At 37.6% G+C, this 24,599-nt stretch overlaps 2 long non-coding RNA genes across 2 annotated transcripts; both read right to left on the bottom strand.

Moving 5' to 3' along the window:
* Window positions 1-7,198: 7,198 nt before the first annotated feature.
* On the bottom strand, window positions 7,199-11,287 carry LOC139148740 (uncharacterized). Its single transcript, XR_011555992.1, has 3 exons — window positions 11,172-11,287; window positions 8,106-8,313; window positions 7,199-7,276 (listed from the first exon to the last, which is right to left on the bottom strand). It is a non-coding gene; the product is annotated as an uncharacterized lncRNA (long non-coding RNA).
* A 2,940-nt stretch (window positions 11,288-14,227) lies between these two features.
* On the bottom strand, window positions 14,228-22,743 carry LOC139148741 (uncharacterized). Its single transcript, XR_011555993.1, has 4 exons — window positions 22,658-22,743; window positions 21,725-21,877; window positions 16,175-17,403; window positions 14,228-15,036 (listed from the first exon to the last, which is right to left on the bottom strand). It is a non-coding gene; the product is annotated as an uncharacterized lncRNA (long non-coding RNA).
* Between the last annotated feature and the right edge of the window lie 1,856 nt (window positions 22,744-24,599).

Here is a 24,599-nt window from a genome sequence, read left to right as displayed (position 1 = left end):
ATAACAAATATTTCGGAATTGGCTGTAGGCGTTGATATTTCTGTGTAAACCCGGTGACGGACGACATCTTCTCCATTATCGTCGCAATAAATCATAATTCATCTTATGGATTTAAAATTCATTGAGTTGCAAATATTTATTCATCGTCGAGTGTTACAGTAGTATGGCACAAGAATCCGATCGTCTTTCTCTTTCGGATTCTGTCCTCGGATTCTGTCCTAGTAAGTTTATTGGCTTGATAGTATAATATCTAGTGCGCGCTCGAGTTATTCTTGTTGTTTTCATGTCGGTATTTTTCTTTTGGATATATTCAACAATTCCTCGTTTGTGTACGATCTGCTGGCTGCTCGTCAAGGCATCTATCTCGTCATTTAAAAAGTCTAAGCTTACAGCATGCATGATGGTGTGTATGACTCATTATATCTAAACTCTGAAACGATAAAGTTATGGAATAAGTTTCTTTTTGTATAACTTAACCAAACTGTGTATATTTATCACCAGATTTTCTTTCGCTGTAATATGGACAATGAGTCCGAAATAAAGTCTATAATAATAACGCCCTCTATAGACATTAATTGAATTATTCCTGCATTTTAAATGAAAGTCATATTATTTATGATATGACTTTCATTTATTAGTTTAAAAATTTCAAGCATTATAAATAAAAGTCTAAATCGAAACATGCATTTTTTCCAACAATTCTGATGATAACGTGTGTAAAATAATACCTCAGGCAGATATTTTACAACGTGATAATATAATTTTCTCCGCATCATTTTCCGAATAAATAGGCGATTTAAACCGTACACCATTCTACTAGTTTTTAATCTTCTTACAAAGTGATCGATTTAGTCATATAAATTGTTTGGGTTGCAAACAAACAGGTTTAATTTACAAGACGGAAACGCTAGTTATCTGAAACAACAGGTGAGGAATTCAACGATTTAGGCTTTTGTTAAACAAATGCCTATATTTTATGCTAAATCAGACTATTTTTGGGTGATGACTTACTGGTTTATCGTATACTATACAAAACATTGGGTAGAACCGCCACCGAAACTTTACAGCGACTAACGTTTCAGTTCTACCGGTATCAACGGTGTTGTTATACCTGGCGATCATTATCCTCAGGCTATTTGTTCAATAGCTAGCACCTGACTGAGCACAACATCCTTTGGCTACTCAGCATATCGACTGGTAACGGTAAACTTTCGGCTGACTCGCAGCGTGTTTGCAAGGTTATATCTGATTAGTCGATTGTCACTATTCACAGCATATTAGGGAGTTTATTTGTATTGTTTTAATTATATTGGTAAGATTCAGCCAACCAATAGGATAACAGCTTCCAAATCGCTGCAAGTCGCCCCTAAACTTTTCCTCAAACTTTCCTCAAGGAATACTTCAACCATCCTCTCTCAAATAAAAATTTGGGATCACCGTGTAAATTTTGGTAGCGTATAGCTAGAGAAACAGATTTTACCAAAGATTGGCCAGCATTTTAAATTCTGACTGGTCACCAACTTTCTGTCAACCCTATGATGAAAAATAAAATCTACGATTTTTGAAAAAACAACAAAGACGGTGTAAAGTTTTTATACACCAAAAGCTTTAAAATGAACCCCCACAAGAAGGAGATCAGGGAAGAATTGAAAATGTTTTAGAGTCCAAACGGCTGTCTTTGAGGCGCATTCTACTATTGCAGATTAGACTATCTGCTAGACAGTTGACTGAAGAGATCAAAGCACTTGAGAAAGGAGAGGTGATATATTCTACATTCTCTCAAACTCCAGGGTATTTTATACAACGTAGGTCATTCTTTTTTCGAGCTGTCAGTCTTTACACTCGTCAAAACATTAGTTTAAATTGGGGAGAAAAGTTCCCCACCGCTTACATGAACAAATAAAAACTGACTGACTGACTGACTGTGACTATATCGAGGCCTTTACGTTGTCACCAATTTATTGATCATTGCCGATTCATACAACGTATTTTGAAAACAATACCTTAAAGGCTTACAACTGTCGAAACGTATGTTGTATTGCATGTACCCTTCCTCATCTATAATGTACACATATTGACATAAAAATATGACAGTTTTCCGAGTTTGCTCTGTACTGTACCAAGAGTTACCAGTGGATGCGTTTGTTATGCTAATTTGATTCATAATTTGTATGCGAACCATACCCATTCACATACATCAATGTGCTTGTCCTTAAAAGGGTCTCTTTAATGTTGAAAACACGGTGTCATAAGAAGAAAAGACATCCGTCCATGTCGCACCCATGAAAGAGCTGCTGAAATAGACATAAAAGGAGCGGAGAGGGAGATGCGCACGTGCCTTGTTCCTAAAATTAAGGATTTGCGTTACAGAGGAAATTAAATATTGCAGAAGTTTTGCTTAGGGGCCTCTTTTTCCGAAGCAATCTTGCAGCCTTACCATGTAATCATGGACGTACAAGCGCCCTCAGTTATAGTAAAACAGAGCGTCGCCTAGCCCTACGGGCCTTTGCAGGGGCACAATGTCTTGTTCTTTGATGTTACACTCTACTTCTCGACTAACAATTGAAGATCATCAAAGAATGCTGCTTACAAAGCGTAATTTTCCAGTAAAAATAGAAAATTATGAACGGCACACTTTTGTTTGTAATTTTTGCCAACTCACTGCGAATACTTTGCGAGCGGAAGATATAGAATGGGTTGTCGTCTGGAAGATGTGATATCCTGCTTCCGTGAATATCGCCATTAAGTTAAGAAATTATCGACAAACATTATTTCGTAAAATACTTAAATGAAAAAATTAAGGCATCCTCAAAATTAAACCAAAGAAAACTCATGTCACCAAGTTATTTTAGATTTTGCCCACCCATTTCTCTGCAGCTGAATGTGTTGTTCTGGCAATGAGTGCCAGACCTGAAAGTTTAGCTTTACTGATAGAGATGATTAGACTCAGGTATCACCTGTCCTTCTACCGGTGAGGAGGTTTTGTTATTGTCAATTTGTTGTGTGCGTGTTGGACGTCTTAAAGGCGCGAGAGGATGACTGATATAATTCAAAGAGGTGTACAATACAAAAATAGAAGTGTATGTAGTTCCGCACCAGGCACAGCCGCTGTAAACTATTCGTTCCTGTGCCAATGCCCGAAAAAGAGCACCTCTGCCGGTTGCTAGGATTATTGGGAGCAATAATACTCATATACACACTTCTCTTCAATATCGAATCAATTCATAACAACACAACTGTTGTCAGATGGCAATTCGCAGGCATACACTATTGCTGGCATTGTTAATATTTTGAATAACCCGACAAAATCCTGTTTGTATCCTACGTATGCGAATAGCACCCTGACTCTTTTGAACAATTTACAAAGGCAAAAGACTTCGGCCTTGCGTGTTAAAAGAATTTGTCATGATATAAATACAGGACAGAGGTCACTTCATTGCTACTTTAGTTCGTGATAGCATAAATCATTTATCTGTATCCAGACGAAAAGAAAATTTCAGGTATTCTTATTTCAGAAGTCTAAAAATGAAAACAATCCGCAAATTCCAAAACCGGAATGATGCAAATTTCGAAAAGCATTCAAAGTGTTGAATCTATGTTTGTCATATTCGCCCCTTTAGAATAATGTAACATCAGATTTAAAAATAGTTAATGATTGTTCATCGCGTCAATATCCTGAAAGAAAATTATGCTTTTGATTCAAGAAATAAGAACTTGCTAAAATCATTATGTTTTAGAAGTTTGAAATTTTAACTTGTTTTTGAAAGACTTGTACACGAAATTGGCAAACTTTGACTTATTTTCATCAGCCATTACGACATGGCGAAATATCTTTATGGTCGATATATTTTAATTGTTCAGGATCAGTTTACCATTAAGATGGCATGTTGACTTCACACTCTTAATCGGTTATATTTTATATATATATTAGTGAGTAGCTATTCTAGATGTTAAACGTTGCCAATTGTTATTTTGTCTTTCCATGAGGCAGTTACAGCCTCGTTTTACACATATAGAGGAGAACAAGCAATACAACTCACATGAGACGAGGCTGATGTTGTGGTAAGTGTGTGTATGCCAACATTGAAATCGTGTTAGTTCATATTAGTTGATACTATCCTACACCTAAACAGAACAATGCCTTTACTTCGCTCTCTGGAAGAAAAGGTAATTTTTGGTTATTAACAGCAATCCACAACAAACAACGAGCGCAGAACTTAAAAGTTTTATCATCAGTGAAACTACTAAATTATTTCAACTCATTTCACACGAACAAACTACAAATGAAATCACATTTGCTGTCGATTTCTAGAAACGCATTTTATATTTCTCGACTAAGTAGCAGTCGGTTTAGTAAGAAAAAAAATTTCATAATACATTTCATAAAATATATCTGTTGTTTAATAAGCTCAGAATGTATTTTAATCCAATACATTAACACTGAATAATGTGTAAACATGCAAACAAACCTGCTATCGTACATAGATTCCATTTAAAGTTCTATGTTTGTACAATACAATACTCACTAACTCATCACTCGCTCACTTATATGATATTAATGTTGTGCAAATAATTTCCATGTATTTTAAAACAATGACAATGTCATCTACTTTCAACATATTAGAGATAGTGCATATCATTCATTCACTTATGACAATTAAGCATCCATTCAAGTACCTAAGAGTTGAACAAAATTGAGATAAATCGATACCATTATTCACTCAGCGTTATGGTAATATGACATCAAATCATTTCTACCAATCGTTATCAATCAAGGGAGAAGGTCACCAAGTCCAAGAACAATACAGAATACACTAACAAATTCATTAATGTAACGCGAACTACTAGTTAAGTGGTGGTACCAGCTGACCGGAATGGTAGTATGCTACGCCAGTCAAGACTGAACTAAAGTGACAAAGTAACTATACGGAAATTCAGCTAGCTGAATTTATGGAAATTCAGCTAGCTGCCAAAATTACTTTTGTGAGTCAAATTATTGCCAAAAATTTGTAAAGGTAGGTGAATACATAAGCTCTGCTGACATCGCAAACTTTCTCTTAAGGTAGTATGCGCCTCGAAAGTGAAAGACTTGAACTTTTGCTCAAACTTTCCTTGAGTAATCTTTCATCCATTCTCTTTCAAAATCAAGAATAATATCGGGGTCACCACGCAAATTTTGGTAATAGGGAGACAAATAACGTAAGATTTATGACCGCCACCTCTAGGTTTACCCAATGGAGAAAAATAAAATGTAGGAATTCCAAAAACTAAGCCGGTAAAAAGTTTTCCCACACAAAGAGCTTCAAAATGAACCGCCACAAGAGGTAAATCAGAAAGAATTGTAAAATTTTGAGAGTCAAAACATCTGTCCCCGAGACGCGTTCTACCTTAAGTCTGAAATTGAAAATGGATAAATGTTTTCATATTTAACTTCGTGTTCAGCAGACTTTTATTATCGTTAATTGTTATTAAATAGTACGTCCAACCACAGAGGAACATAGACAGAGTGGCAACAGGTATTGTTTAAGGCGTGAAGCGGTTACGTAACCCATCCATGTTCGCCTCGCCTCAGGTTGCTCTCGCCTCTCTTTTCCGAAGAGTGCCGACCATGCATCCTTCGGTAATTTTCGGATTTTCGCCAATTGTTAAGCGAAAGTATGTTCGGCAAAGTTTGTGTTCTTGTTGTCGTGTGGTGCTGAGCGGAATTGACGTGCTGGCGAAAACGGGAGTGTTTTGAGCTTCAGGAAAGTGAGTTTTACCGTTTTAAAAATCCCTCTCATATTTTTATGAATATATAATGAGTGTGTTTGAACCAAATTTGAAAGTCTTTTATCGATACTGTCTGGTTTTACTCAATGGTTTACGGTCAGTCATACCGTCTTTTTCACATGCGTCAAGGAAGGACATGTTTATGAAACTGCTGGCGTGTTATGTTTTGATTGGCATGAAGCAGTGTTTCTGGCCTGAGAGCTCACAAAGTAACTATGGTTGCTACGCGACTGGCAGTACGATGCCATCTCGTCGTATTTTTCGCATAATCTCGTGTAATTATCAACCACAAACAAAGTCTCCAAAAAGTTTAACACCTTTGAAGCTCATTTTAATATGAAAAGCCAATAGTCTACCGAGACGACCATGGAACAAAAGGCATGCAAGCGTTGCCACCCTGTCTATGTTCCTCTATGGTCCAACGTAATATACGACTGCTAACAAATGAAAACTTGCTTCATGAATGGACTGTATATACCCAAGCATAAGTGGTCGAAACGATCATTAATCTTATAAGAAGAGTGTCTATGTCCGAGCTACAATCATAAACTGAAAATACCAGTAAAGATCTTAGCATGACTTATTTATGATGAATGTTAAAACGAAGGCATTTCAACCCCACTGTTGATTTTTTTCAAAATTTACGAATAAGTATTTCGCTGTTACGGTAACTATGCTTACAAGGTTTTGTCATATACAATCGAGGGGAGATTCCCCTCTACTGTCTAGTGTTTGTCTAGTGCTATCACAGTCAAATGGTTATATCTTAGGAATCATGTGACTTCAATCCATAGCTCGACATAATGTTGCGTCTCTACATCCCAGTTAACCAATTTCTTCTATCGTCGATGCTGATTGATTTCCCGATTGCGTGTTGGTGAGGTTAAGGTTATTCTCCCAGGCTGGTTGCTGTTGGTGATTCGCTGCTACGTTTGGTCCAGGTCTGCGAAAATATTTTAACAAGTAATTGTAAAAAGATTATCACGGCTACTCATTTATGAGTTACATGCGAGCATAGTTGTAATCTACATTATTTTGAAACCATATGTGTTTAGGGTTGTAACCTTCCCAATTTTAGATTATTCTGAGGCAAACAGGGTATAACTCTACCTTCACATCGTATTTTGTATGAGTGGACATCTTTCGGCAATATGAAATGCGTACAGAAAACGAAATAAGCTAAAAAAAATCTAAGAGTCCATCTGTTTTTTCCCATTTGTACCGGTATATAACTGTTAAGAATTTTTCCTCAGCTTCACAGTCACAATGTTTTCAAGTGTGGCTTGAATAAGAACATTAAATAGGCTTACATCGGATCACGCATTGACAGCTTTGGACCGTCAATTTGACTTTGTAGCATGTATTGTCGATTTCTTCTTCTTCTTTACTAGTATTAGGGTGACGACTGCAGCCAATGCAAGGAGTGCAACCGCCCCCAGTACACCGCCAATTATCGCCCAAATGTTAGTTGATCTGTTCGTTTGATCTGTATAGGAAAAGACGCCGTCTGTAACAGCGAGTTGTATTCGGTCATTAATTCTTAGATTTCTATCATATGTTGGTCTTAAAAACTTAAGAAGCATATATGCATATGCAATTAAAGATCTCTCTCTCTCTCTCTCTCTCCCTCTCTCTCTCTCTCTCTCTCTCTCTCTCTCTCTCTCTCTCTCTCTCTATATATATATATATATATATATATATATATATATATATATATATTATTATATTATATATGTCTAGCTAAATATTAGTATCACAATAAACAAAGCTTCATATCTGTTTAATCAAATTTCTTCGTTCAACGGTATTTTGCAGGGTTGAGACATATTCTTAATATTTAATATAACAATTACCAAATTTATCAATGGCACTTTCAGATTGCATGTCTCTTAGCATTATGATCTCGTTGTAACAAAATGAATTTTTACCTAAAGTTGCTTTCGCCCACCTATACGAAAATACCGAATTTCGAAGAAAACTGCACAAAGTTGTACGACGAAAGTAAGTCCTAAATCGGATATACCTAATAAATACTTTTTTGTTACAGAATGTTTAAAAGTCACACATTTCGTTTATGTACTGACAAACCTACGGTGGTTGGTGGTGGTGATAAGAGTTTGAGTACAGCGTAGCTCAGGTCTTTCATGCCGACTATTTGTCTTAAAACATTTTATCGGTATTTTCCCAGAGTGGGAATAATGGCATTACAAATGTTGACCCTAGCTTGCATTTGGTTGATACAGATTTCAGAGTTAGACATAAAAGTCTATATTATATATTGCTGCAAACTCCCATCTTCTCTGTCGGAACAATAGAGTAAATATGTCTTGACAAACCTATGGTAAAAGTGGCAAAGAAACCTTGATGAGTTTCAGAGTGGTCGGAATGAAAGTGCACAAAGAGGCTCCGTCCTGATGACTTGATCTCAGAATCAACTTTCGAGCCATAATACCTTCCAAGAGATGTTGCCGCCGTTTTGGAATTTCCATCAAAGACTTCGACGAAATCACAACACGGCTCTGTGTCAAACATTTCGAATTCCAGCTTCCGGACAAGAAAAACAAAAAGAGTCGTAAATCACTATTTTGGGGGGAGACACAGCATCTCTCCTGCGAGCTGGTAAATGAGGATCACGAAAGAAAAAGGTGTTTCTCAACATTCAAACGCTTTTTGACTGGTGTCATGAATGCTACAAGCCGAGCTCCAAACCCTACCCTGGAGGTGTAAATCTCGCCTGCCCTTAGGTGGCCAGAACCAATAGCACTCACTGTCAACAGAAGACACTGTGAGCATATCAGTGCTATGGACTAATGAGGAATACACATAAAATGGTGACTCCATTTACAGAGACTAGTCAAAAGGCAAATGCAAAGCGCCTTCAGAAATTTAGGTAAGAAATGCCTGGTGTGTCCCGTTCTAGTTGCTATGATGTACATAATCGTTACTAAAAAGATGACTGTGAAGCTGATATTATGCCGTGGGCCAAAATTGTTGTAACCTCGTATGATGTTTAAAACGGCAAGTTGAACTTGAATAAAATTTAAGTTATCCCCTTGTAATCATGTTTAGTTTCGGCAAATTTGGGAAGCATTGATGTTGGATTTATTTTGTCCTTGCTTTTGTTCGTACATTAGAAGAAATCCGTTTTAAAATTATCGGTTTGCATGCATGTGAGGAGTACGGTTGTTATTATATTGGTTGAAATTTAGCTATGGATAAGGCTACAATCGATAAAGCCAGTCCATGTATAGAGTAGTTGGTGATGCAGAGGCAGGTCTCGTAGTAGCTAAGTAACGCACAGGCTTTGTATAGCTCACAGTTGGTGTCATTTGTCTGTACTTTCTACCGATGGCACCATTTATAAAGTGGTACGCGTGGTTCAATTGATCCATATCTCAAAGGACGAGAATTTCAATGCTTCAACTTTGCCTGTTGGTTTGGCCTGCTTGGTGCAAGTTGTAGCATGACTGATCTGGGATCACATATGCCACAAAGTATGGATAGTGTTGCTCTTAGTGGAGCATCTATGGTGTAAGTGCAGGCTCATAGGTATAATTCTAATTTCCACTATTGAGCTATTGTGGCCAGAATTTTTTTATTAGGTGGACACGGTAGGAAGGTCACAAAGATTGAAATAATGGTCTCCAAGATCGTGTGTCTCATGGTGCTTTTGCTAACATTAGGCGTGCGGGCACTTTGAGTATGAGGTAGGAAAAACATTGTTAATGAATGGCAGGTCTTGGACTTATGTTACGTTTTGTCGTGGTAACTTAATGAGACAGATTAATTTGCTCTAATTTTACCGGGGTTATGAAAAGTACTGCAGCCGATGTATGAGCAAGGGGAAGGAAGTGAACTCTCTGTCTTCTGCAAGCAGAAGGGTGGAAAATGTCTCTTTCCTACATGATTATAGACAACAGGAAATAGGCAGGGGAAGCGGTCAGAGTCAATAATGTGTCTCATTCTCGCGCACAATCGATTACTTAACCTTTTCTCGTATACATATAACAACACGCATAGCCATACATACTGAAATGTCACAATTCCTTCGTTTGAATAAAATGTTAAAATATGACTCTGAGTAAGTAGTAAGATTTGCCTGTTAAGCTAAATCTTGTCATTTAATCAACTGTCAAAGTTTTCAATCGGAAACTTTAATTTTAATTGTCTCCACCTTTACTGTCTCTCGGTTGAAGTACCAGTCTGGGATCGTAATGCTTTCAGTAACTGAAGGTGGCACCGAAGTTGTCGGTCGTAAGCACCATTGAAAATCTTTATAACAAAACAGCAACGGAGACTTTCTTAGCTGTATCCCGTTCTGCGATCTACTCTACTTCTTAGAACTTATACAACCTAAATCGTTTCCAAATCTACATATAATAATGAATGAACCACTTAACATACAGCTTTAATTAAATACAGATATGTCGGAAATATTAAAAGACGGGAAATATTATCAAAACAGGATAGGGAGAGCTTTCAACACGAAGCGTAAGTCAACGTCAACCTCCGGTAAACGTCAACCTCCGGTCATTTCTAATGAGTTTAGCATTTGTTAAAACAAGTCCCTCCACATAAGACAAAAACTGTTACTTCAAGGTTGGGAATATAAACATTCGTTGTGAAACTCTACTGTCAATCGTCAAGGGAATAAGCAAAGAAAGGAAGTGTAGTTTGGGAGGTTGCTATCAGTCAGGTTTTACAAGCAAATGCACAGGCGACCCAATAAGTATTACTGAGTTTTTCACACAGTTTTCTCTATCATTTTCTCTTCTTCCTTCATCCCCTGAATGATCGGAATAAATAAAATAAATGGTTTATATACCCGAACTTAGCCTCTGTGACTCTTTATTTATTTTACACTCCATTACAAGGACGTATATCTCTCATACACACATGCTGTAATTAATTAGTCAACACAACTGATTATGCTAATCCATGGACTTATCAGAGGTTGGTCAACATCGGAAAGATAGTGATGTTAATGAAAAGGGAGTTTTAGTAACCATTCCTATCTTTCGCGATGTTGACCAACCCGTAAAATCCCTGATAAGTCCACGGATTAGCATAATTAGTTGTGTTGACTAATTAATTACAGCAGGTGTGTATGAGAGATATACGTCCTTGTAATGGAGTGTAAAATAAATAAAGAGTCACAGAGGATAGGTTAGGTTATACAAACCATTCAGAGCATGAAGAAAGAAGAGAAAATGATAGAGAAAACAGTGTGAAAAACTCAGTAATACTTATTGGGTTGCCCGTGGTCAACGTTAAACATCTGAAATCATGGATAGGGATGAGGAGGGTGTTGCATAATAATAACTTTTCTGAAAAGGACACACTGCATCGGTTTTAATTTATTCGAACGTTACGTATAACACAGAAGTATTATACAGTCTCACCACTACTATATTGCCTTGGGACACTGTTAGGGTGTAATAACAATCCTGTTGGTTTGGATAGGCGTCTGGATATGATGGTGAAGCAAATGATTCCGTGTCAAAGGAAAGATCGCCACCACACTCTCCGATCGCATAGCTTGAATAATCATTAGCAATGTAACTCGGCCATGACTCAATAGTATCTAAACTGTCGTAGCTGTGATAAAATTCCCCTGGGAAAATTCCTAAAGGGCAGAAGCAAAAGTTTTCGTATTCAAAATTATGACACAATGTACACAAAGTGGCACTTCCACTTGGTAACATTTTAAACACATTTTTTAATGCCAACGGTCGATAGTGACGTGGCGACTGAGCGCGGATCGCGAGATATAGATAAAAATATGTCATTTCCCGAGTGTATTTTCCACATCCCGAAGTTTTACGATCGTTTCTGATAATGACCCGAAATCCCCCGAAGGTTTGTTGTTGTGCTGATTAACGATATTCTAAGGAGTCCATAATAAGTTCGAACGACGCAATTAATTTACCTCCCACTGCAAAGACTTTATATACAGCATTATGCCTTTACCTCAGGTAAGATTTTTTAAAACTTCTCCTTATTTTTGTTGATTTTATTATTCTCAATCAGTTGTATTATATTTTTAACTAGTACCACATAGATATCAATTGTTTACGTGTAAAATATTAGCCGCCTCTGATGACTACATTTTGTCGTCTGCCAGTGCTGAGACAGCCTGTCGGCCAAAAACTAAGTTCCATTTCGTAAAAATATTTTCAAGTTGAATATGCAAGAAAATGTACAGTTCAGATTTATATCACTGATATCATTTCCAACCGCGTCGAGGTAGTTTTTGCCATTTTCAGTTTAAAATGTTGAAATCCTGTCAATGTCCATTGCCACTGTATTGTATTGCATTGTCAACCCGAGTCAGTTATCCGTGCAGTGCTTTTTTAGCAAGGCAAAGATCTGTTATACTTAGGTGTGCCGACCGCGATTATCCAGGGTGTTTCCATGATGAAATGTTTATTTACAAGTCAAATGTACTCTTAATATTTAGACAGTTACTGTAGAATAGAAAGGGTTAATCTGTGTGCCACCAGAATTGAGTCACAGATCACCGATGCATCGATTATCAATGGGTAATACGGCTATTTTTCAATCGGGTTCGAACTCACAACATGCGGCATCAGTCGCCTAGCAGAGAGGCAACAGACAGAACCGCTCGGCTAAATCCCCACTTTCAAATAAGAGTGGTTCAATAACCGGCTAAGGGACCGTCTCAGATTGTCGCAGAAGTTCAAGAAATTCCTTCGTTTAGATCAAAAACCCCTCACCCTAAACGAAACTTCAAAAGTGTGAAATGTTCATGTCTGCCTGAGAGTACAATGTTGCATTTTGGTATAGCTACTAAAGACGTATTCCCCTTGCCACATTTCAATTAAGGTAATCGATCAGATTTGAGTACTAACAGGGCATTTTACCGCATAAAAGTTTCATTTTAGTTTCCTTTCCCTTTTTGCATCTCTTTGCGAACACGAAATTTGTAGTTGGTAGGGGCGGTAAATAAGCAAGAAACTTTGACAAGGGGTCCCAGGCATGTTCAATCATATTAAAACGACTATGACCGGGTGCATAACAAGTGAGAATAAAGACATCTAGTGGTTAGAGCAGACGCTTATAAATAGCACATTTAAAAATGATACTTTTTGTCGTTGTATAATTTGATGCATGAAAGGTTTAGGATACAATATTACTATTAGTAAATTGTGTTTGGTGCACGAACGAAAAGGAAACAGTTACAAATTTGTAGGCATGAGTGTGCAGTTTTTCATTAATTTAAAATAAACATACGAAACTTGTGATCAAAAATAAAAGTGTGATGGTAAAGTTCACTAATTGAATTGAGGTCAAACGCCCTCCCCCCCCCCTAAACGAATGAATTTCGCTTTTTGAACTTTTGCGACAATCTGAGACGGTCCCTAAGTTGTTACATTTTTCTGAATGCGAACGCTCCACACGTTCAAGAGTTCGTGAAGCACTCACGCACGTACGCTTACTATCACACATCGCACACACAAATTTTATCGAAGCGAAGCAATGAATACATCGCTTAAACTGGGCGAACGACAGTCTCGGGGACAATTCTGTCCACCAGCAGAGCTATCAACCCAGGGTAGAAAATACGGCTAGTTTTCGATCGGGTTCGAACTCACAACATACGGCATCAGTCGCCTAGCGGAGAGGCAACAGACAGAACCGCTCGGCTAAAGAATGCCGAGGCGCTCCCGATAGTGTTCCCAGCGGCTATACTAGTCACCTATGCAAATTCTGATGGAATCAGCAAACTTTCTTTTACGTTTTTTGCCGAGTCAGTACTAGTCGGCTTTCTCCCAAGGGGCATGACCGATCACCGACGCCAGTGGTACTGTTGCGTACAGCAGCGTCAGCGTAGGCTTGTACGCCATAGCTTAGTTGACAATGGCCCTAGTGCCGAACGTTCGATGTTCGGAAGCTGGATTCAGGTGGGCCACCAGAATTCAAACTTTTACTTTTTTGAGGACATGTTTTTATCAATATCTCATCGTCCGCGCGCAGTCACCACGTCAAATATCGTCAAATATTAAAAAAAATTGTTTTAAAAATGTTAGCAGGTGGGAGTGCCACTCTAATTATTTAAACGAAAGATATAATGCACATTTGAAGGAATGAAACGTCTTGCAAAAGGGACGTTATGTCAAGGACACACGCTTAAAGAGATAACCGTTGATCTGTCTAGTCATCCAGTAAACCTGTGCAAATGTAACACACGGCTACTTGTCAAAAAGGAACTGTAATATTATTCTTCAAATAAACTTTGAACAAATTTTATTCAGAATTCCAATAATACCGTCACGTGGCGATCAAAATTCGCCCGGAGGAACAAAAGAGCTCCTACAGTGCGCAAGGATTGAAACTACTACAAAAAAAGACTTTAATAACAAAATTATTGAGATAAAGCTAGGGTAAAAGAGATTGTGTTCTTCTCTTCCTTTTTTTTCTTTTTTTCTTTTTTTTGATGGAGTTAATAATGAATATAATTATTGCAGATAGATATTGTAGAAAATACCAAAGGTATCGCTCACAGGATAAATTATGACGTAATAATGATGATGAATATTTACAGAAATTGTAAACATTAGTCGAAACACTATTTTGCAACATTTGAAACGCTCGACCACCGTCCATTTAAAATACAAATATACACTGCATGATCAGTCAAAGTGCACTACGTACACGTATTACGCACTTATTGCATCATCATCAAACTAGTTGTTACTCCTTTAAACACTTCAGGTAATTCTTAATTTTGAAAGTCTTTACATGTTCATAAATCTGATTAACTATTGTCTGACTACACCTTTTTACACACTGCGCCGATTAAAATTCTAGTCAGGACTGCCATGTTGATATTACTCAAACTACTTATTCGTATGAACTTAAGGATCATACATGTATGGCGAGGTACGAAGAAACAAATATAAACATGATGGATTTAAGTAAAACATACCGAATGAACATACTTGTAATTTCTGGTCATGCATCTTAAGTTTAAGTAGAGAAAAAAGGATTCTTGTGAACTAATATAAATTTAATTTAGTTGATTTTCTTACCTTCCTTGATAGAATTGTATTCTACATACACAGAAATTGCATCGTTTGTCCGAAGATAAAGGCAGAGAGCCTGCTCTGTTGATTTCATGAGGATCGGGGGTTGTAATTCAGTTAAGTCTTCTTTGCCAAGAGAAAGGCCTGAATCGCACAACCCATCATATGCGGTGACCGAAACGGAATATGTGAGGTCATAATAATCAACGGATACCTTCGCCTGACGAACGAAAAGTAAAATACTGTATCAGTGACAAACTGTCAAGCTTCAAATCGTCTAACATAAGATTGATACATCCAAACTTCCCTCTTTCTCCTAAATGGTGGATTTTTGGTCCCCCTTTATTTAAAAAAATCAGTGAAACACATGCGTATAGAGCAGTATTTTGATCGTGTGAACGTAATAAATATCGATGAATACTAAGTCTACTTTAAACTAAGACCTCCAACATCTGTTGTAGTTAAATAAGTTCTGCACCGTTGGCTTAATTACCCTAGGCCTCCTACACGATGAAGTGGTACATTTTACAATTTTTTCCAAATTGGCTCTTTGAGGTGACGCAAATACATTGCAGCGTCCACTTTAATTGATGTGCTCCTCAGAAGCTTTCGAACATTCTCTTCAAAATCAAGAATAAAATCAGAGGTGATCGACGACGTGCTAATTTCGGCACCAGAGAAACATATCATCTAACAGTTAATTGCTGACACTTGGACCGCAATCCCTGTGTTAAGTCCACCGATATATATAAACTTCCTGTTTTCACAACGATAAGATTGCGATTATCCATTTACTCCAAGAACTTGAAAATAAGCCCTTTGCCACAATGACAAGGGTTAGACCAGCAGAGTGTCAGAATAAGTTTGAGAGTACGGATAATCGTCCCCGAGCCGCAACCTATCTTAATTGACTTTTTTTCGCTGTTAATTTTAGTTATTTTAAATCGTGAGGGAAATAATTCTGTGGTACATTTCCGTGATGTATGTTCTATGCGAGCGTACTCGAAACGAGTCCTATCTGTTTTGTTGATATTATGAAGGTAGTGCTTTGGAAGATGAACGAAGAGTTTAATATACAGCTAATACGCTTGGGTAATATTTTTTATGTTTAAAGATTAAATATATGACTAAGAAAATTCGGCGGGTGGTCCTTGCCTTCCGCATTACAAAATATGCCTTTCAAAGGACAAACATCATACATGAATTAATTTTATAACAGACAATATGAATTCATAACAGGACAGAAAAGTTTCGAAAGGCATCGGAAACTTTATTGCACGTGTACGCTTATGGGAAAAATTGTTGTAAATAAACAATTTCACGCATGCACTGGTGAGACAAATCAAATGCGTCTATACCTGTATTGCATAGCCCGGCGATGTAATTATTCGGAAGAAACAGTTGGCATCCTCTGGTGTGTACTGATAGTTCGCCCATGATGAAATCTCGACTATTTTTGTCCGATTACAAGAGCCTTCTGCTGAAAAGGTTAAATACTCTGCAAGAAATCCTGGTCGGTTCGCGGAAAAATCCGATGAAAATGTTAAAGTAAGAGCGGACGTTGTTGACGTAACTACATCTGGTATTGAATCGCCGGAATACTCGCCAATCAGTGTACCGGAAAACGATACACCATCGTATATTTTGACGACATCGTAGATGGGTTCTAGACGAAACATTTTGAAGTACAACTGAAAGGAAGATCGATCATCAGTCACCAGTGTCACCACTATAGGTTAGCAGCAAAACAACCATTTATCAACTGCGAATCGACTGAATTAAATTTATAGGATAAACGGTGAAATTTTTATCGAAAAGCAAGTAGTGTCAAAAGATAAAAGCAAAATCCATTAAAGAAAGGAGTTCAGATTAAGTCAAAGTGTCATTTGTCTAAAAAACTTACAGCAAGCAGCGATGATTTAGTAAAAGTGAAACACTATTCTTTCTAGTCCTTGACTGCCGCCGGCTTAGAAGCCATATGAATGTCAATACAACTATATGCAAAACCGTATTTGTCAACATATTGCATACATTTGAACTTGTTGTCAAACCATGATGTTGTTAATAAATACATTGTCTACATTTAACGGTCGGATTAAGCGTTCAAAGAAACAAGTATAAATCAAACTTTGGGGTTGAATTTGGTACGATTCTTAATAATGTCTTAGTTACTGAAGAGAATGTGAAAGACTATTAAGTGTACCAACTGAAATTTTGAAACTGTGCTTACAGTTTTTCGGAACCTCTTTTGGTTCCAATGAGGCAATCTAATTATGTTTAAAGTTGTCGCGTTTGGAAAAAATGTATATCGCATCTGTGTATAACATATCTTGCCGCCTGAGTTGATATATATGGCAGGAACACCAAAGACACGTGTAACAAATCCTACCCTCGATACAATTGTAGGAAGGTTATTGTATATGTATTAGATATATATTACTTACGAATATCTGTGCGTCACTGCTGCCAGCTAAAATGATATACGTGCAATCTTGTTTGGTACTATAGAAGCCAGGATATCCAGGTGAAGATATCTGTCCGAAATCGCCATAGAAAATTCCGCCACACTCCCCCAGTGCCCTCTTTTCTGTAAAGATGTTTTAAAGTGTTGATTGTTAGATTCAGTTTTACGATAATCTTAAACAGGAACGATTCTTGTGCTATATCACAGAGGAGATATTAAAAGTATAGTGTCACCTGTTCCAATTTTGCCACAGTTACCGTGGAAATAGAAAATCTAACCAATCACAGATTTTAAGCGGGTGGCCGCTTTTTAAAAACAGCGCCCTCACATTGGCATTTTGAATATCAAGGAACGCCCCTTTGACCATATATGGGCATATTTAGATTACAGGTGACTGTTTACCTTTAGAGGCGGAGCCTCTCTTTAAAAGGGAGCGAAGCTATGGCGGCGTTCATTGTGCAAGTGGACATAAAACAGGCAACACGCGGGCACTCGCTCCAGAAAATGCCACTTGGTAGGTTTTTTCCGGCTGCAAAATTGCAGACAGACTGTCAAGTGGTCAGCGTGAAGTTGCTGCCGATCAAACTCTATGGTTATATTCAAATTCTAAAGCGACTGGAAGACAATTTTTTAGGAAATTCGAGCGTTGGTGGTGGGGAATCAATGATCTTTGGCGATTTGAACCGACCGTCAATCAAACGCTTGTATAAACTCTGTTTGCAGGATTAGCAAAAGGTGAAAAAGGTTAAGATCAGTATGTGTAATTAATGTTATAGAAATCAAACATCGTACTAGCCAGGTGTTTGACTGGGAGGAGATTTCCACTAATGCGAAACACAGGGATTGAAAATTGCTGCTTTAAACAAAGACGGTAATATTCACAGCTATTAATGTTTATCAAGTACTCATGCATAGACGAGTTGCAAAATTGCATACCTACAAAGTCATGTAACTATATTGACATCTAGAGCAGATCTGCTTAAAATCTGACATTAACGAGTCTTTAAAGCATGGTTTTTGGTTATAAACAACATGCTGCGATGTACATCAATCTAGAAGAACAACCAAATAATCAATTTTGACGGGGAAAGGCAAATATCCGAATGACAACTACCCCCCCCCCACCCCTAAAAAAATGGAAAGCAGTGTTGCGGCCAGGAATTTTAGATCAGTGGACACTGTGTCCCACTACCATTTATTTTTGGGGACAGGTCGTACATTTTAGGGACAAACAGTTGTAAATCAGATTTTGCATTATTTCGTAACAGGCCACACCTTAGTTTCACTGAACATAATTCAAGCTTTGCTTGAATTTCAGGCAATTGAAGCAGTATACCGTGTCTGCCGCAAATCAGAGCTCAGAAGGACTACAGTCAAGCAAATTATGATATGAAGTGCAGCGTTTTAATTACTTTTAATCATATAGCTAGCTCCGAAAGTACGTAAGTATAAGCCTCAAAATAATTATGCAAAACAGAGATCATCATCAGTAACAGTACTTGCAGACTACATCCATCACAGTCGACTCACGAGTGCGCCCGAGGTGACCCGCTGTACGCAAGAGTGCGGGACAACGGGTTCCGTTTGGGGGACATTGTCGCAGGGGCGCGTCCTGGCGGCAACACTAGGAAAGTATGTATTACACGCCAGTGCAGTTCATTTACGAGTTTTTTACATTTTTGTGTCTTTTCATCATTACAGGCCAGGTCGGGACTTTTGTCCTAGCACATGGAATTTTGAATTGCCCATTCAATGATAGTAAAAATACTGTACGAGCCGTTTTTCTTGTTCCTTGTTCCTTGTTCTCTTCTCAGTCTCGCCCAATACTTTCTCGCTCTGTGTTGAGTCATTGAGTCATGCCGTGATGGTATAGTGTTAATTATATATGCAGTATGCAGTGAGCCCTCTCTTGGTGACCACTTGACATTCAAAAGTATTGAAGCAGGAATCCTTTACGAAAAGTTCACTTAGAGAAGTCGCACTACATATTGCATACATAATAAACCAGATAACTGACACTGAAAAGACGTGACTCAATGCACAGAGCGAGGAAGTATAGGGCGAGAGAAGAGAGCAAGAAACAAGGTAAAAAGGCTCGTAAACACAACTAGGATTAATAGCAGTATTCTTTACTATCTTTGACTGGGTCATTCACAAGCCCCTGTGGTCCGAGTTGGTCCGGGCCAAGGTATTTCGACGCCATGGCATTCAACATGCCAAATACCGTAATTTTAGTACAAGAAAATATATGTCATATGATTGGATTGACAAGCCCTAAATGCAACTTCTACGGAAACTGACATCAATACCGAATATTATAAAAACGAGTCTCCTGTCAATACAATATGTTGTTTTTGTTTTTGTTTTGTTTTGATTTTGTTTGGTTTGTTTTTGAATGACATGATTAAATACCATCTCCTATAAAAAGATTTCAATGGAAGTAAAGATGCTACCATGACCGACGCGGGTCCTCAGTACAATAGCCATACATTTACATATTAAAATCAAACAACACAAATAATGAGGGACATGACGTTCGCCATTCATCTGTTCGTTAGTACTTAAAGGAGATATTTACATTGAAAGACGATTTCACGGATACTATTCAGATGATGATTAATAATCAGTGAATCAAGTTTGAGCGATCTTGAGATTTTTAAGTTTTGTTGCTGGCAGTTTTCAACTTCAAAAGTGCAATTATTTACCATTCAGGCAGTACGCGTTTCGTAATCGAAAGAGTTAAACTTGTGCTCTTGCAAAACCTTTCCTTAACGGAATCGTCCAACCACGCTTCAATCTGCCTATTCAAAGTTTAAGAAGATTTGAAATTGTGTAACATCTATGATGAAAAGACTAGAGATACAGTTTATTTTAAGAGAAATTTATTTTCTATTATCTATGGTGTTATACGCAATTTTGGCCGTATTGAAGCGCAACTAAATTCAGGTAATGATCATTTTTCTTACTCCAAGAGATTTAAAATGAGTCCAAGCAGGCGGTGAAGAAAGAAGAGAATCGAAAAACTTTGAGATTTTAAATACCTGTCCTCGAGGAACAAAGTTATCTTGTCAGAAGACACAAACCTAAATTTAAAGACAGACTTTGATCTGATTATTCGTAAAGAGCCAAGTACTATCGATTGTATTCTGAATTTTTCTCCTACCTTTCAAATTTCACCCTGATGCCTTACAACACACGTTTGCTGATCTACGGTGCCAAATGTGTGCTCTTGATGAACATGTGTATAATAAGTAATTGCAACGACACGCAAGGCTGTGGTCTTATCGTGGGACCAGAAGAGGCCTAAATTTCTGAAGGGAGAACGCACCGTGGGGACAGGTAGTCGGACTCTAAAATTTCTACAACTCTTTTCTGATCTACCATTTACATGTGTGGGCTCATTTTAAAGCTCTTAGAGAAAGAAAACCTTTTATACCGACTTTGTTTTTTCGAAAATCAAAAATTTAATTTTCCCTCCATAGAGTGAACACTGGAATGGTCGCCATTTTGAATTTCAAATCTCGCAAAATTTTGGGATATTTGTTTCGCTAGTTCCAAACTTTGCATGGTGACCCCGATTTTTATCGCTGATTTGATATGAGAATGGTTGAACGTTTCATTTAACATATTTGAGCAAAAGTTTAAGTCTCTCACTTTCCAGGCGCATACTACCTTCAGATGTAACTTCAGTAGTTTTATCCAAGTCGGAATGGTATAATGTCTATGAGCATTTATTTGCGACCAAGTATTGAAGAGATCAGACAGATAAAGTTTATTTACTGTTTTGAACCAGGTATTGGAAAATGAAATTGTATAATACATAATCATAACCATAACCATCATGACTTCTATTCATATGTCACCAACTATGAATATTTTAAGAAAGTTCTTAAAATTTAGTTAGTACTGAGTACTAACTAAGTTTAACTTAATTTATCACTTGCGCTTAAATCACCTTTTCCTTCAGTCAAACCTTTCCAAAAACTCCAATTTTTTCAGCGAGAAATCACATCGCAGACAAATTTCCTCATAGTATTTTGAGGTTTAATAAACACTAGAAATAGCGCGATTGCTTTCTAATAAATATATCTGACAAAACCATATATGAACTTTGACTGACATTGTCTCTATGACACCATATGTCTCAAAGACACAAGCCAATATAGACATCTGAGTGTAAGTGAAGCCGTCTCCATGGACAACTGCTCGTTGGAATAGAAGCAAACAACAATTACTGCCACTCGTTAAAATTTGAAATCAACATAGTTGACAATTTAAGTGTCACCAGGACTTTTGACAAACGTAACTGTGCGTGTCCACTGGTATGGTGTGTTAAGTTTGCTATTTCTTTCGGGATTTACGATGTTTGGGTGGCTTGAACTCGATAGTATATTATTTATATGTATCATCCGTCGGTTCTATGTTTAACAAACTGTATACTCACCGATGTTATGGTCAGTGAATGTCATGTGAGACAAATCTTCAGCCCGGACAAACACGACAGCAAAAAGAAGTAGTGCCGCGGCGGGAGCTGTCTTCAAACGCATCATAGCTTGTTGCTTTTAGTTGTCGATTATGTTGTCCTGATAATGATAATCTGAACATATATGTGTTCGGGTTGAGAAACAAACAAAATTGGTTTAAGTGAATGGATGAAGCGCAAGTTAAGGAGATTTATTGCCTTGTGAAATATTTTGCTATTTCATACGCAATTATATATGGCATCTGTATTGTCTGAAATGTTCGTTTTTTCCCCCTCTGAAAACCAGATTCCATCAGTTTTTACTTAAAAGTGCACAAGTCACACTGCGTCCAGAGATGATAGTTGGGTGTCTGACACTCAACGTTGACTCTTTGAAGTTGAAATTAATTTTAAAAATTGACACAGTAACAAAGTGAAAATCATTGAATACGTCTCTACGACAGGAATGTAGGTCTATTCATTAACTGGACTACTTATGGATTCAAGTTATAAGATTAGAATTGTGGATGGAAGCTAACCGGTCCACTATCTGCACTCAAATACATATAAGAGCGTAATTCATTAGACCGTGACCGCATGAAGTTGATTTCAGTGTGAATTAAATACAGGTTTTCAAAAATTCTGGCGTGCCGAACGTGCACTTTTTCATGTGAATCGCGAACACGCAAAATGAAAAATATTCAAAAGGGAGACTGAGAACACAACAAAACTGGCGCCGCCACAATATGATCAAAGATTTGTAGTTTTGAAATTCGTCTCTATAGCGGCAATGGGGTTCAGTTCACGAAATAACTGGACTCTCTAAAACAGTCTCAAACTTTTAGATATAAACCGATAAACAACGCGAAACAACATCTTGAAATTGTCTGGATAAATGAGAGGTTTGACACTCACGATGTTGGTCCTTAAACGGTCAATTGTCAGTAATGCCGTTATCCTTTCCGTCGACGATGTACAGATCGATTTGATGTTTCAAGCTGTTACTGATCGTTTGTTTGCGCTTAAAGTTACCCAAGCAACACTGATGACGTCTTCGCATAACGGGACAAACCCTTGAAAGAGGCCTTCCGTCCAGGTGACCTCATTATACTGGATCAATCTACACGAACAAAGGCTTTTGTCAGTTTCAACAACAATAACGACGAGAGGCATCTTAACTTCAAGGAGGAAGTATAGAAGTGATTATTCGTTTCATACTAGTCTTCCCAATGGCGTGGGAATCGAATGAGAACAACAGCTGTTCAACAAAACAACACAATAACTTGTGTGCTTACTTTGAAGAAACTGGGCTATTATTTGCAGCCGTCAAAATGGCACTTGATCCCTGACGGAACTTTGAAGTATTGTCGTCCTAGAAAAATGTATAAAAAGGAAAGTTTCATGGTTTTCTTTTTGTTTCGCATGTCAAATATTTTGAAAGATAAAACGCAAATATATTACATTCAGATGTGCAATACATTATATTTGTCTGATACTCAGATTTCTTTCATGAAGTTACAGCATATTACTGAGACGAATTTTTAAATCTTCAAGTTGAAATCTCTCATGGTTGTTTGATGCTCAAATTCGTCGAATGATACAAATTATATTCGTTGATGATATTTCCCGGCAAACACGCAGTCTTCACCATATAATTTTTTATTCGTAATCTTGCTGTTCTGCCAACATCATAAAAAAGTGATTTAAGCATAATTTTTAACTTTTAGTTGTAAAAAGTCATCTTAGACATAAATGATTTTAAGGTAGGGAAGAAAGTTTATTTCTTCCTGTCTTCGATGAAACTAGGTCACTTTTTTGTATTTTGATAGACTGGTAGATCACCGCTTTCAACATGTACGCTGCAATGGTTCCTCTTCAGTCCACTGGGACTTTTTTCAATTAAACTTTCCATAGATACCACGGCAAGAATCACTGACCCGTGATCATTTGTACAATGGCGGTGCACTATGCAAGCAACGACGACGCTCGTCTCGACATTCTTCTACTGTGCAAATACTTCAAATATAGCGTACAACTGTTGGCGCTATCAAAACGGATAATTCAGTTGTACTGTATTAGTGTATTGATGAACCTTTAAAGGTACAAGTATATTGTTTTGGTGACATCTGGACTTGTTCTTTCATACCTAGAATGGTGAATATTGTAATTATGCGCGTATCTAACAAAGCCGATTATAAAAACAGTACTGATGACTTTTTGGAGTAGTTTTCTCTTCAATGGTTCCCTGACTTGAAAGTTCCGAAGATCGAACGTTTGTCCACTGGTACTATTGTAATCTGAACAAAGGATTACCGACATGCCCTGCCCCTTGTCGGCGTTTACTTCTGGAGTGGCCGTCATTGAGCTCAACTGAGCTCTTCTAAACGCGGTTAGTGTCAGGATTTCCCTGCAAATAAGCTTCAATGTACAAAGACGCGCTTGATTTGTGTGATTCGCTGATTCGTAAGGTAGAAAAATGGAAGTTGGCGACACTACTACATCCACAAACGATAGACGGAAGATACCTATAGTTGTGACAATTTGATAGTTTTTGCCTTTCCTAGCGAAAATTTGCACTGCATGCTGTGTAACTTTGCAACGAAAGGCATTATATTTCTATTTTTGAAAGTTATTGCTGATCGTCGTCCGCAGGAATCTGGCGGTGTAAAAAGAAGGACTCTCTTGTTGAGAGAGATCAAGTCAACACAATAATAAAATGATAATTATATGGTTTATTTTTACCTTTTGAAGATTAGTATTCAAATAACTTTTGGTGAGACCTTCTGGTGAGTAACAAAATGATGTTTAAACATGTGAACGTTGGGTGGACTTCCCATAATGCGCCACCCTGAGATAT

This window comes from Ptychodera flava, chromosome 13 (assembly GCF_041260155.1).
Source record: "Ptychodera flava strain L36383 chromosome 13, AS_Pfla_20210202, whole genome shotgun sequence".
In the NCBI taxonomy this organism is placed as follows: Eukaryota; Metazoa; Hemichordata; class Enteropneusta; family Ptychoderidae; genus Ptychodera; species Ptychodera flava.
This window is presented reverse-complemented; position numbering and strand designations above follow the sequence as displayed.